The sequence below is a fragment of the Buteo buteo genome, chromosome 10 (genome assembly GCF_964188355.1).
Source record: "Buteo buteo chromosome 10, bButBut1.hap1.1, whole genome shotgun sequence".
Classification (NCBI taxonomy): domain Eukaryota; kingdom Metazoa; phylum Chordata; class Aves; order Accipitriformes; family Accipitridae; genus Buteo; species Buteo buteo.
In genome coordinates this window covers 45081836-45096341 of record NC_134180.1, presented here as the reverse complement: position 1 = coordinate 45096341, position 14506 = coordinate 45081836, and the positions used below count along the sequence as shown (strand labels likewise).

General features: G+C 42.6%; 1 long non-coding RNA gene across 2 annotated transcripts; it reads right to left on the bottom strand.

The window, feature by feature from the left end:
* Positions 1 to 3262: 3262 nt before the first annotated feature.
* LOC142035341 (uncharacterized) lies at positions 3263 to 13971 on the bottom strand. Of its 2 annotated transcripts, none has more exons than XR_012651870.1 (3): positions 12168 to 13971; positions 10298 to 10830; positions 3263 to 4169 (listed from the first exon to the last, which is right to left on the bottom strand). It is a non-coding gene; the product is annotated as an uncharacterized LOC142035341 (long non-coding RNA). The 2 variants fall into 2 exon arrangements; XR_012651869.1 differs by having other exon boundaries at positions 10298 to 10773.
* Between the last annotated feature and the right edge of the window lie 535 nt (positions 13972 to 14506).

Below are 14506 nucleotides of genomic sequence, written 5' to 3'. Positions count from 1 at the left end.
CTGGATAGGAATGAATCAAAAAGCAGAATTAGATCCCTTAAGAATTCCATCTCCAAAATATCTCTGGTTGCAAAATAAATTATTTACTGTGAATAGCCAATGATTCAGAGTCCCCCTGGGCGTGTCTCCAGCTGACTCCCTTAACAGAGGTACAAGAGTCCCAAAGCGCAAAAAAACACCAAAAAAACCATGGAAATACACGGGGGGGGACCAGGCAGCAGCCATGCCCCACAAGGACAGGCCAGGGCAAGGGGGCAACGACACCCCCTGCAGTCATGCAGGAAAGGGTCAGCAGAAGCCACACCCCTGTGGTTTAGGGGGGGGCAGCAGCCACAAATGACACCAAGAAAACATGGAACTTCAGGGATACACGGCTGGTGGGGGGAAGAGGGTGACACCACCACCAATCGGCATGGGAAAAAACTCACAGGAAAGGTGGGTTAGATGGATAGTTTGCGGTGGTAAGGTACATGCGCAAGAACATGCACAGTCCGGGGAGCGGGGGCATGCATGAGGTTTACCTTCACCAGGGGCTCCACCCAGGTAATCCACAGTAGGTAAACTCATCTGGGATAATCTGCAACAGCAGTTCCACTCTGGGTTCTTGACCCAACACCAGATAATCCACACTGCCTCCCCCATGGGAGGGGGTGCTTCCCACAGGATGGGGCATCTGCTGAGCATCACCACACCCTTAGGACAACACATCTGGAAAATTAAAATCACAAATTGTATTTCAGCATATTAAAAAAATAACACCAAATGAGTAGAGGAATTCCAGCAAAGGGAGAGGCTAGCAGGTGCCCTAATTAGGACTTGAGCTAAACAGGTCAGCTCACAATACAACACATCCTTTAGAAGGTAGACTGATGAAAACTGGTTTGCTGCTAGATAACTGTATAAGTGAGATTTGATAAATGATCATATATTAACATTATGGTTGAAACAGTAGACAAAGGGTAGCTGGGGACATAATTACAGAAGTGTAGTCAAGTGATTAACTAGTAATTATTTATAAGTTTTGCTGTTCTTTGCTCTTATGACTAGATGTTCCTGTAAGCTAGATGAGAACAATGCTGAAACTGACCACGTGTGATTGAAACTGCGTTAAGCTTCAAGATCAAAGAACAAGGACAAGAATAAAGACTTCAAGGACAGCCAACAAGAACTTCAAATGGGTCCGTGGTGGTAAAAGCAGCCCTTTGCCTCAAAGGGATCCATTGCACATGATCGGATGTAGGCAGTACTACGATAATCAGTTATAATCATTTTTATGTATACGTATACTAATCTGATTAATATGCCATTAGTTATTCTCTATAACCTGTTTGTGCTAAAGCTGTGGTATGCACGCTAGGCGGAAATATCCCCCGTGCATCCAGCGCTTCGATAAAGAATGCCTGCTTTCTAAAACTCCAAAACAAGTCTTGGAGAGTTTCTTCGACCGGCTTTTCAGTATCAGAGAGGTGTAATTGCAACAAAATGAGTCCAAAGGGGCCTTACAGAGCTAAAAGTGTGCTGCAGGGAAAATTTAAGACCTCGGGAGACATTGTGACAGTAGCAAAGGGCTTCTGAGAGGGACAGGCAAAAGAAGGCTCGAGGCCATGATGAAGTAGTCCAGAAGGGATTTGAACAGACTACAGATGTCCTCAGGGGACTAGGGACTGAACAGAGGTATCCTAGCTAGCATAGAGGACAACATGAGCATTCTGGAGATGAAAGATGGCATCAGGAAAGGTTCTCAGGGAGGGAGAAGGGTGCAAAGTGCACAACAGAGCCAAAAGAGGGCTGTGGGGCACAAGGATGGCCTCAGGAGGCATGATGATGGGAGAAGGGTGCTGAGAGTGAAAGACAGAAGGCAGCTCTGGTACACAATGCAAAACTCAAGGTGTCCCAGCAATGTACAGATGTCCTCAGGGGATGAGCGACTGAATGGAGACATCCAAGATAGCAGTGAATAAGGTAAGAGTGCTCTGGGGCACAATGAAAGCCTCAGGAAGAGTTGTCTCTGAATAAGAAAGAAACAAAGCCTGCTACAGAACTCAAGGATAGTGATGGAACAGAAGGATGCTCGCAGGAAGCATTGTTATAGAAATAGTGGGGTACTGAGGTAGACAGAGACACAGAAGAAGGCTCGAGGGCACAAAGATACTCGGGAGGAGATTTGAACACGGTACAGGTATCATGAGGGAGACTGACCCACTGGAGGCAAGCGAGGTGGAAGAGAGGACAAAAAGACTGCTCTTGTTACCGAAATCGGAATAAAAAAAACTTATCAACACCAATTTAGTGTAGATAAGCAGACACTTCTTTATTGACGGCCGGGTGCGCGGGTGAGTCCTCTCACTAACCACGCACACCTGTTACCAAAACAATACACCTTATATTGAACTTACTTATGCATATTCATAAGATTACAAAGACATCATTTACATATTCATCAGATTTCCAGGAAATCATTTGCATATGTTAATGTCCATCACGCAGGCGCACTAAAGGTCTCTGGTGGTCTTCTAGAGTCCTCTGGTGGTCTTTCGTAGTCTTCCTCACTTGTCCGCTTCTTGACCTCTCAGGTGTTTCCAAGCAGCAAACTGGTGTCCATAATGGTTTCCGTAGCCTTTAAAACAAACACTACAAGACTACCAATCTTTGTCAAAACTTCTGTGGTTAAATGATTTTGAACGATACTTAAATTCTTATGGTTAGACATTATACATTTTCTAAGCTCCTAAGTTCCTAAGGCTACATTTCAAACTTAACACTCCCATACTTGTGCTTCACAATTTTCTACTTTTTAGTCAAACCAAACTCTGTTATAATCAGATTTTAATTTTCTTTTATCTTGTTATCTAAGTTCTAAATGTTCCTACTAGATGATTTTAGCCAACTTCTCCGACCTTGGTACAGGGCTATACAGGGGATTTCGCAGCAGGTCCTGGTTGGTGGTTAGATATATAAAATACAACATACATATGATTTTGCTAAACTATTAAAATTAAATATGATTTTACTAAAATATTTCCTATAACTCTATATTACTATTAATATATGATTAACTCTAATCAATAACAAATCAGTGACCAATTAGTAACACTCTGAGGAAGAGGCAATGTTCTGACAAACCAAGAGGGGTGCAAATTACACCCCAGAGATAAAAGCGTGCCGAGGAGACCCTCTAAAGCCTGAGGATGAACCAAGAAAAGAGCCCCCCCAAAAATAAAAGTAGACATAGAAAGAAAATTTAAAAAAAAACAAAAGGGTACAAGGCACAGGAGAAAAATTTAAAAATAGGGACAGAAAACTAGATAAAAGTAGACATAGAAAAGAAATTCAAGAAGGAAGGCATTAAAGGAGGAAAAAAAATTAAAAATAGGGACAACAAACTAAATAAATGGAAACATAAAGAAAATTCTAAAATTGACAACCTACCCAAGTGTTGTGGTTTAACCCCAGCCAGCAACTAAGCAGCCGCTCGCTCACTCCCACCACCACCCAGTGGGTTAGGGGAGAGAATCGAGGGGGGGAAAAAAAAAAAAAAAGTAAAACTTGTGGGTTGATATAAAGACAGTTTAATAGGACAGAAAGGAAGATAATAAAATAATTGGAGATAATAATACACAAAACATAATACTTGGAGATAATACACAAAACAAGTGATGTGCAATGCAATTGCTCACCACTCGCCTACCGATGCCCAGTTAGTTCCCAAGCAGTGATCCCTGCACCTGGCTCACCATCCCCAGCCAACTCCCCCCAGTTTATATACTGTGCATGACATCATAAGGTGTGGAATATCCCTTTGGCCAGTTTAGGTCAGCTGTCGTGGCTGTGTCTGTTGCCGAAATCCGGAATAAAACTCCTTAACAGCAATGAGAAGTTAAGAAGCAGGCACTTCTTTATTGCAGCGCTGGGCACACAGGGGATCACTCCACCTAGTGTGTGCACCTGTCTGGTTTAATCATGCAGGTTAAATACACACCTGTTATACATACTCACTAAATTTCTGGGAAATGTCATACATAATCATCAACTGTCCGATAAATCATTAGCATATGTAAATGTCCTTTTTACGCAGGCGTGGTGATGTCTCTGGTGGTCTTCAGAAGCCCTCTGGTGGTCTTCCATAGTCTTCCTCACTTTGTCCGATAGTTGACCTCTCTTATGTGATTCTGCGCAGTATGATTTTCGCCATGATGTATTAGATTTACATAAAAGTACATTCAATGTTAATTCTTGAATTTAACATTTCTAGTGATTGGCCCTCAGTCACACCACCTTATCAATATTCTTATACTAAAACATTCATTGGTTAATCTTACTTAATTCCACTAACTGGAATCTTGATCAAAGTGGGGTTTCTAAGCAACAGAACTAAGGTCCATAACGATCTCTCTTAGTTTCTTAGGACAAAACACTACAAACTAACAAATCAGTCGAAGTTTCTATGGTTAACTAATTTTAGACAATACTTATTTTCTTATGACTGTATACAGCACATTTTGTATGTTCCTAAGTTTCGATGACTACATCGCGAGCTTCAAACCCCTATATTCTACAGTCTTTACCTTTTGATCAAACCCAGCTTATATATAAAATTTTAACTTATCAGAATATTTGTAACATGTCCCCTCCCAACTTCTTGTGCCTCTCCAGCCTTCTTGCTGGCTGGGCATGAGAAGCTGAAAAATACTTGACTTGCTTTAAGTACTACTGAGCAACAACTGAAAACACCAGTGTGTTATCAACATTTTTCTCATACTAAATCCAAAACATAACACTATACCAGCTACTAGAAAGAAAATTAACTCTATCCCAGCCGAAACCAGGACATCAACAGACAAGAATTAAGAAGTAGAGACAGAAGGTAGATAAAAGCAGATGTAGGAAAAAAAGAAAATTAAAAAGCAACAAGATTAAGAAAATAAAGGAAAAAATAAAAAACAGGAACATCAAGCTAAATAAACAAAATTTTAAAAGTGACAGCATTTTTAAATTACACAGCACAGACTAGAATAAAATATAAAGACAGTGAAGTGGATAAAAGTAGATAAAATAAAAGCAACAGGACACAGGAAATAAAAAAAATAGGGTTAGACATCTTGATAAAAGTAGACATAGAAAATTTTAAGAGTCATAATGTAGAGAACAGATAGGAAAAAAAGGAAACAATAGAGACAGAAAAATACATAAAAGTGAACAAAGAAACAAAATTCAAAAGTGAAGGCGTTAAGAGAGGAAAACATTTTAAAATAGCAAAAACCCCTAAACAGGCGGTGTGAGAGGCTGAAAGAGTTAATGTCTCAAACATTGTGGTGGGGCAAGTTCTGCTTAACAACAAACTCTGCATAGCAAGGCACCACAGGTGAAAAGAAGCAGATCAGCACCCATCAGCAACAGGAGGGGGAGGGCATGCCAGGGGGTGCACAGCTCCCTGTTCTGATAAAGCTGTTCTGATATGCCAGCAGGGCAATTCACCAGGCTGTTCTGATATGCTGAGCAGGGCAATTCACCATACAGTGACAAAAGATCATGTTTGCAGGGAAGGGGAAGTTACCCCCCAAACAACTTCCAAGTCCCAAAGGCTCACAAACTGCTCATGACACCTAATTAGCCTAATAAGTTCGAGTGCCTGCCCGAATGAGGACACAACCTGAAGCCCCAGGTGTGCAAGCCCACTGGGACTGGACCCCTCAGCTGACTGAACCAATGCTGGACCCAGGACTGGTGAAATCTTTCTCTTCTCTCTCTCTGCCTTGTTTCTCTCTTTCTTTTTCCTTTTCTGTAATCCCTACATCTTATCCCTGTAGACATAAACCGTTGACCAAGTCTGGGACTAGGAGTGGATTCAGCTGCCCCTAGGCTCCTCTGTGAGAAGGAGTCTAGAAAGCAAAGTGGTCTGCTCTGAACCTCGTGACTCGACAGAAGGGGTCTCCTTACTGTCTTCCCTGAGCTGATCCAAAAATAAGCAAGGCCTGTAGTATATGTTTGGTGATGCAGGGTTAGCACAGGTTACACAGTTTACTGATGTAGTTTGATGCCAATTTTTGTCGTGAGCGAATAAAGTTGAATTTTGTGAGTTAAAGGATCCCTGGTGTCATTTCACTTTAATCCTGACCTGGGAATCGGCAAACCTGAGTTGTCATCCTGAGAAACTGAGACGTGACAGACAAAGACATAGAAAGAAAATTTTAAAAGCAACTGGGTACGGGACATACTAGAATGGATTAAAAAATAAAGACAGCAAACTGGCTAAAAATAGATGAGGAAAGAAAATTTAAAAGAGATGGGGTACAGGACAGATAGGAAAATTTAAAAAAAGGGAGTGACATCTTGATAAAAGTAGACATAAAACAGAAATTTTAAAAGCGACAAGATACAGTAAACAGGAAAAAATTAAAAATAGGGACAGAAAACAAGATAAAAGTACACCTAGAAAAAAAGATTTGAAAAGTAAAAGGATTATGAGATAAAAAATTGAAAAATAGGGACAGGGTACTACATAAAAGTAGACATAGAAAATTTTAAAAGCAATGCAGTTCATGACAGGAAAGAATTAAAAAATAGAAACAGTTACTGGATAAAAGAAGACATAGAAAGACTATTTTAAAAGCACAGCATTAAGGAAATAAAGGAAAAAAATAGGGACAGCGAACTAAAACAGAGACATAGAAAGGAAATTTTAAAAGCAATGGAGTGTAAGACAAAGGAAAAAATTAAAAAATATTGATAGGCTGAAAAAGAGAGGGATACATAGAAAGTAAATTTTAAAAGTGATGTGGTAAAGGACAGACAGGAAAGAATTAAAAACCAGCAATATGCAGCATCCTAAAAGTAGACACAGAAGGAAAATTTCAAAAGTGATGGGGTACAGGACAGGAAAGAATTAAAAAATAGGGACAGAACTGGTTATCAGAGATAGAAAATTTTAAAAAGTGACGGAATAAGGAAAAATGGAAAATAATGAAAAATAGGGACAGCAAACTAAAGAAATGAAGATGTAGAAACAAAATCTAAAAAGCAACAGGCTACAGGACAGACAAGAAAGTATTAAACAATAGTGACAACAAACTACATCAAGAAATAGAAAGGAAATTTAAAAGTGATGGAGTGCAAGACAGGAAAAAGTGAGATGGTACAGGACAGAGGATAAAATTAAAAAAACAAAGACAGTGAATAGGTTAAAGTAGGCATAGAAAGCAAATTTGAAAAAAGTGACAGGTGTCATGGTTTAACCCCAGCTGGCAACTAAGCACCACCCAGCTGCTTGCTCGCTGCCCCCCTGCAGCAGGATGGGGGAGAAAAATAAGAAAAAAAAGTAAAACTCACAGGTTGAGATAAAGACAGTTTAATAGGTAAAGCAGAAGCCATGCACACAAACAAAGCAAGACAAGGAATTCATTCCCTGCTTCCCATCAGCAGGCGGGTGTTCGGCCATCTCCAGGAAAGGAGGGCTCCATCCTGTGTAACGGTTATGTGGGAAGACAAATGCCATCGCTCTGAATGTCCCCCCTTCCTTCTCCTTCCCCCAGCTTGATATGCTGAGCATGACATCATATGGTCTGGAACAGCCCTTCGGTCAGTTGGGGTCAGCTGTCCCAGCTGTCTCCCTTCCCAGCTCCTTGTTCAGCCCCAGCCTGCTCACTGGTGGGGCAGGGTGAGAAGCAGAACAGCCCTTGACTCTGTGCAAGCACTGCTCAGCAATAACAAAAACTTCCCTGTGTTATCAACACTGTTTTCAGCACAAAACCAAAATGTAGCCCCATACTAGCTACTGGGAAGAAAATTAACTCAATCCCACCCAAAACCAGCACAACAGGGTATGTGACAGAGACAAAAGAATTAAAACATGGGGACAGCTAACTAAACAAACAGATATAGGAAGAAAATTTAAAAGGTGATGGGCTACATGACAGACAGGAATAACTTAAAGACAGTGAATAGGTTAAAGTAGACATAGAAAGAAAAAAGTAAAAAGCAACGGGGTACACAATAGTGAGGAAAGAATTAAAAAACAGTGATACACAGCTTGATACTAGTAGACATAGAAGGAAAATTTAAGAAGTGATTGGGTACAAGACAAAAAAAATAAAATTAAAATAGCCACAGTGAACTAAAACTGAGAAATATGAAGGAAATTTAAAAGTGACACAGGGGCACAGGACAGAGAGGAAAAAAATAAAAAATAAAGACAGTGAACTGGATAAAAGCAGACCTAGAAAGCAAATTTTCAAAGCAACACGGTACACAACAGACAGGAAATAATTAAAAAATAGCAATAGGCAGCTTCATAAAAGTAGATGTAGCATCGTGGTTTAACCCTGGCTGGCAACTAAGTACCATACAGCTGCTCACTTACTCCCCCACACTGGGATAGGGGGAGAATTGGGAGGGTAAATGTGAGAAACTCATGGGTTGATATAAAAAGTTTAATAATTAAAAAGATTTTTTTAAAAAAAGTTGTAAGAGGAAAAAAAAAAAACAAACAGCAAATGAAAACAATTGCTTACCACCAACTGACCGATGCCCAGCCAGTCTCAAGCAACTGGGTACAGGACAGAGAGGGAGGAATTAAAATATAGGGTCAGGGAGACAGAGAGGGGAAGACATAGAAATTAAATTTTAAAAGTAATGGGGTACAAGGCAGTGCAGAAAAAAAATAAACAGGGAGAAGCAGCTGGTTAGAGAGGGGCATATTAAAAATTTAAAAGGCAACAGGGTACTGGGCAGAGTTGACAGAAGAATAACAAGTTTTGAGGAGCCATACACATAGGTGGGCAGGCAGAGAGGGAGACAGAGGAAGGGAGGCAAGCAGATGTCTAAAGAAGGGAGGCAGAGGTGGGCCAGGATGTAGAGGAGAGGACTTGCGACTCACCACAGCTCCTGGTGCCAGCAGGAGACCTTCACCGCCCCGATGCTTCTCTCTCTGCCCCTTCCTCCTCCCCAGTGCCGGCTGCCTGACCCTCACGTACTCGGCAGCACGCAGCGGATGCCTCGACGCTCCTCATCCACAAGGCTTGCTTTGATACATGGTGGCTCACGCATGTAGCCAACAAAGGCCAGGGACAGCTCAGAGGGATCCTTCCTTGCCACAGGGACTGGCCATTCCTTGCTGCAGGCACCTACCAGCCAGACCCCCCTGCACTCCCTCCTCAGCCAGTTCCCCTGCCCAGGCAGCCCCTTTTACAGCTGGAGCCCCTTCACACAGCAGGGCCAGCCCCATCCTCAGCCTCACTGGCCACACCTGGGGCCATCCCAGACCCAGCTGGAGCCCATCAGGAATAGGGGCCATTGCCAAAGCCCCACAGCACATCATCCCTGCCCCTGCACCTACCCACATCCAGGGAGACAGGAAAAATTTATTCATTAATGCATATAAGAAATCCTGGCAGTGAGTTGGCTACAAGGCTCAGTGCCCAAAGGCAGCAGGATGGGGGGATAAAAGGGAAGCGAAAAGCAGGAGGAAGGACAGAGGGACACAGATGTGCAAGACAGGGAGCCAGGAAATTGGATGCTGGGAACAAGAGAGGGACAAGAAGCAGGAAAACAGTGTAGAGAGAGAAGAGCAGAGAGACTGAGCAGAACAGCAGCGGTGGAGATGGAGGAATAAATAATAGGAAGCAGGGGAGAGAAGGGGAAGGGATTGGCAGGACAAGAAGATAAAGACAGGACAAGGGACAGGGAAACATTCTCAAGTGATACAGGAGAAGAAACAGCAAGAACTAGAAAAAAGAAACAGGGAGCCAGGTAGAGAGAAAATTTTAAAAAGCAACAGCATACAAGAAACATAGGCAAGAACTAACAAATAGTCACAGGGAGATAGAAAGGGGGAGATGTAGAAAGAAAATGTAAGAAGTGACAGGGTACAGGACAGAAATGGAAGAGTTAAGAACTAGAGACAGGGAGATGGATAGAAGGAAACATAGAAAGAAAATTTTGAAAGCAACAGGGTACAAGAAACACAGGCGAGAAATTAAAATAAGGTCAGGAAGACAAAGAGAGGGAAAAGTACCAAGAAAATTTAAAAAGCAACTGGGTTTAAGAAACATGCAAGAATTTAAATAGGGATGGAGAGGCAGGAAGTTTCAAAAGTGATGACATACAAGAAACATAGGCAAGATTTTAAAAATAGGGACAGGGAGCCTGATTGAAGGAAACTGTGGTGGGTTGACCTTGCCTGGCTGATGAGTGTTCACCAAGCCACTCTATAATGATAGCCACTCCTCCTCAACAAGACAGGAGGGTAGAAAATACAAAAGAAAAGCTTGTGGGTCAAGATAAGGACAAAGAGATCACTCACCAATTACTGTCACAGGCAAAACAGACTCAACTTGGGGAAATTAATTTATTGTCAATCAAAATCAAAGTAAAATAATGAGAAATATGAACAAATCTGAAAAACACCTTCCCCCCACCCCTCTCTTTTTTTTTCTGGGCTCATTTTCACTCCTGACTTCTCTACCTCCTCCTACCGAGCAGCACAGGGGGAGAGGGAGCGGGAGGTTGCAGTCAGTTCATCACAAGCTGTCTCTGCTGCTCCTTCCTTCTTCGTGTTCTTCTTCTGTTCCAGTGTGGTGTCACTCCCATGGGGCCACAGGTCCTGCCTGAAAACCTGCTCCAGTGTGGGCTCCTCTCCACAGCGTCACAGCCTCCTTCGGGTGCATTCGCCTGCTCTGGAGAGGGGTCCCCCATCAGCTGCAGGTGGATATCTGCTCTGCCATGGACCTCCATGGGCTGCAGGGGGACAGCCTGTGTCACCATGGTCTTCACTGCAGGCTGCAGGGGAATCTGCTTTAGGACCTGGATCACCTCCTCCTTTTCCTTCTTCACCGACTGTGGTGTCTGCAGGATTGACAGCTTCTGCACAGCATTTTTTTAGCCCTTTTTAAATATCACAGAGGTGCTACCAGCGTTGCTGGTTGGCTCAGCTTTGACCAGTAGCAGCTCCATCTTGAAGCTGGAACTGGCTGTGCCCAACATGGGGGCAAGTCCTGGTGTCTTCTCACAGAACCCACCCCTGCAGCCCTTGCCCACTCCCCTGCCCCAGCTTGCCACACAAACTCACTACAGCAGTGATCGGCTACAGGGCAAAGAGGGGGGATTGAAAAGTAGGGAAAGGGAGACAGAGAGAGACGGCGGGGGGGGATAGCAATGGGCTACAGGACAGAGAGGAGGAACTAATAAAAAGGGAGAGGGTACCAGACAGAGAGATGGAGAAAAACAAATATTAGTGATGAGCCATAGGGCAGAAGAAAGAATTAAAAAGGGGGACAGTGAGGTAGATGAGAGAGACTGAGAAGTATCAAAACCACTGATGATCTAAAGGGGAGAGAGAGGGGAAATAAAGAATAGGGACAGGGAACCAGACAGAGAGAGAAAAATAAAGACAAAAGTGGGCTATGGGACAGTGAGGGAAGAAGTTAAAACATAGGGACAGGGACCTGGAACAAGAGAATCTAAGAAAGTAAAAGTGTATCCAGAATACAGGGCAGAGAAAGGAATTTAAAAATAGAGACACAGCATCAGACAGGTGAGAGCGGCAGGGATTGTGAAGGGCTAAAGGGCAGACAGGGAGGAATTAACAAGACTGGCATAAGAAGACAGACGGATAAATGGAGAAAGACAAAGTAGTGATGGGCTGCAGGGCAGAAACAGAGGATAAAAAAAGAGGGATGGGACAGGTCAGAAGTGCAGAGAGAAAAAGAAAACAGAAAGGCAGAACAACAGAGAAAGAGAGGGACTTAAAAAACAAGAGAGGGAGAGGTACAGGAAGAAAAAACAAAAAAATTAAAGCAGTGAGAGAAAGAGAAGGTGAGGGCAGGGAGGGACTGGGATGCAGAAGAGGGGTAACACAGCCCCAGGGGTCCAGGACTCACTGTACCTCCCGCTCTTGGAGCTGCTGAGAGAATCTGACAGTTCACATATGTCTGTCTCTCTCTCCCTCTCCCTTCCTCCTCTGTAGCTGCAGTCACTTGACTGTCATCCACCCAAGAGAATAGATTGGTGCCTTACAGCTCTTACAATATGAGGCTTCCTAGAAACACAGCCTCACATGCACACACACACACACTACATGACTGTACTGTGGTTTTGGTTACACATACAGACCCTGCCGTGCACACTGGTGATCAGATCTGCTGAGGACTACACTAAGAAGGATCCATCCTCACCTGGAGAGGCAGGCTATCTCCTGTCTGCAGCTGCTGGCTGGATCCTCTTTATTTTGCTCTTCAAATAAAAAATATTCTTCAAATGCAGACCACTATGGAATCTTTCCATCTGTCTCGTACCGTCACGGCAGAAGAAAGGGCAACCACGGCAAAACGGTGCCAGCTGACATCCAGCTGAGAGAAGAAAAAAAAACATTAGCACAAAGCTGGGTAGGAATCCAAAGCTGCCCTTTTTTTTTTTGTGAAGGTTTGTGAAGACAGTACGACTGAGCAGAGGAAAAAGTATTTTTGCGTCATCTTCGGTACAGTTGTTGACACAGGCCACTAGAGCTTTTGCATTTTTCAGACAACCGTGCCTTTTTTTTTCCCCTTTTCTTTTTTGACTCATCGGCAACTTTACTTTCACTAGAACTCACTTTCCTAGATACCCAATGCCCCCCTTTCTGTTTTAGCACAACAGTTATCATATGGGAAACGTACAGTAATCCTTTGTCCTCTAATCCTTTGTCCTCAGGTGAACTTACGAGCTTCCTGGATCAGTAGCACAGTTGCAGCGACGGCTCTCGGACGACCAGAGCATCCCAGTCTCGCATTACCTAATCGCTTCGAGAAGTAGGCCACGGCTCGCCCACTTGGCCCTATATATTGGGCCAGGATACCCAGAGCTATACCTCTTCTTTCACGAGCAAAAAGTTCAAGCGTCTTTGTGAGATCTGGCAGGCCTAGGGCTGGCACCCCTATTACAGCCTGTTTCAGTTCTTGGAAAGTAGCTTTCTCGGCATCGGTCCAATCCATCGTTTGAGGTTTTGAGCTGCTCCTATAAAGGTCGGGCCAGCAAGCCACAATTCATAATCTACAGGTGACACCACTCAACCATTCCCGGAAACGCTCGTCATTAATTTTTTTCGTCTTAGGTTCGGGGAGACGACAAATTGCCTCTTTTCTCTCAGTTCCCAATTGTCTCTGTCCTTTTAGGATTTTAAAACTCATTTACATAAGTTTCTTCTTTCTGGGTTATTTGGGGTTTTTTTCTTTTGACACTCGATATCCACCGATTCCCCAAAAGTTCAAAAAGTTAATAGTTAACTTTGTGCATTGTTCTTCCGTCTCAGCTACAATTAACAGATCATCCATATATTTCAGCAAGATTTCTTGATTATTTTCTTTCTTCCAAATCTCTAATTCTCGTGCCAATTGATTTCCAAAAATGGTAAGACTATTCTTAAAGCCTTGAGGCAAGACTGTCCGCGTATATTGTGTTTTTCTCCCAGTCTCAGGATTTTCCCATTCCAAAGCAAAAACCTCTTGACTACCGGGATCCAAGGGAATACGGAAAAAAGCATCTTTTCGGTCTAACACTGTGAACCATTCTTGTTTCTCCGTTAGGGTTGCTAACAAAGTATAAGGATTTGCTACTACCGGATGAATATCTTGTAGTATTTGATTTATTGCTCTGAGGAGGTCTTGAACTAATCTACCATCTTTTTCATTAGCCTTTTAACAGGCAAGATCGGGGTGTTATATCTGGATTCGCATTCTATTAACAATTTGTATCTTAAAAATGTTTGTATTACCATTACTAACCCTTTCCGACTTTCCGGTCTTAGGGGGTATTGTTTAATTCTTACCGGATTCCATCCTGGCTTTAAATCAACTCTCACAGGTTCTGCTTTTTGGATTTACCAGGAACTTCCCAGTCCAGACGATTGGAATTACAGCATTAGACTTTGACTGGTATAATCTTCTGCTTTCGGTAACCATCCTGTTAACAACAAAGCCACTGCTTCGATACGTTTAGTTTCTGGAATTGAAGTTTTAATCTCTCCATTTTTTAATTTAACTTCTGCCTCTAAGTTCTCAAATAGATCTCTCCTTAACAGGGTTTTAGGAGAATCTGGCACATACAAAAACTGCTGAGTGACCCATTGCTTTCCTAATTTCATTGTTAAAGATTTAAAGAAGGGTCTAGTTTCTCGTTCACTTGTTGCACCGACACCACCAATTTCTTCAAAACTTAACTCTCCCTCTAAGGTATTTAAAACTGAAAAGGTGACTCTAGTGTCAATTCAAATTCCATTTTCTGTTCTCCCGGTTTAGCTGTAACCAGAGGTTCTGCTGGGAGACTCCCCTCCGGTCCCCGTCAGATACGTTCACTTAAAAAGAACAAATCTACCTATGGCACTTTATTCCATTTACTCTCTCTCTCCTACAAAACAACAGTAATTGCAATATAGTATTGTAACTCAAAGTTCTGTTTGTTTACCATTTTTCCTGCAATTCACCCCAATGTGCCAATAAACGTCCCAACGGTGATGGTTTTGGTAACTTTTCATCAGCGG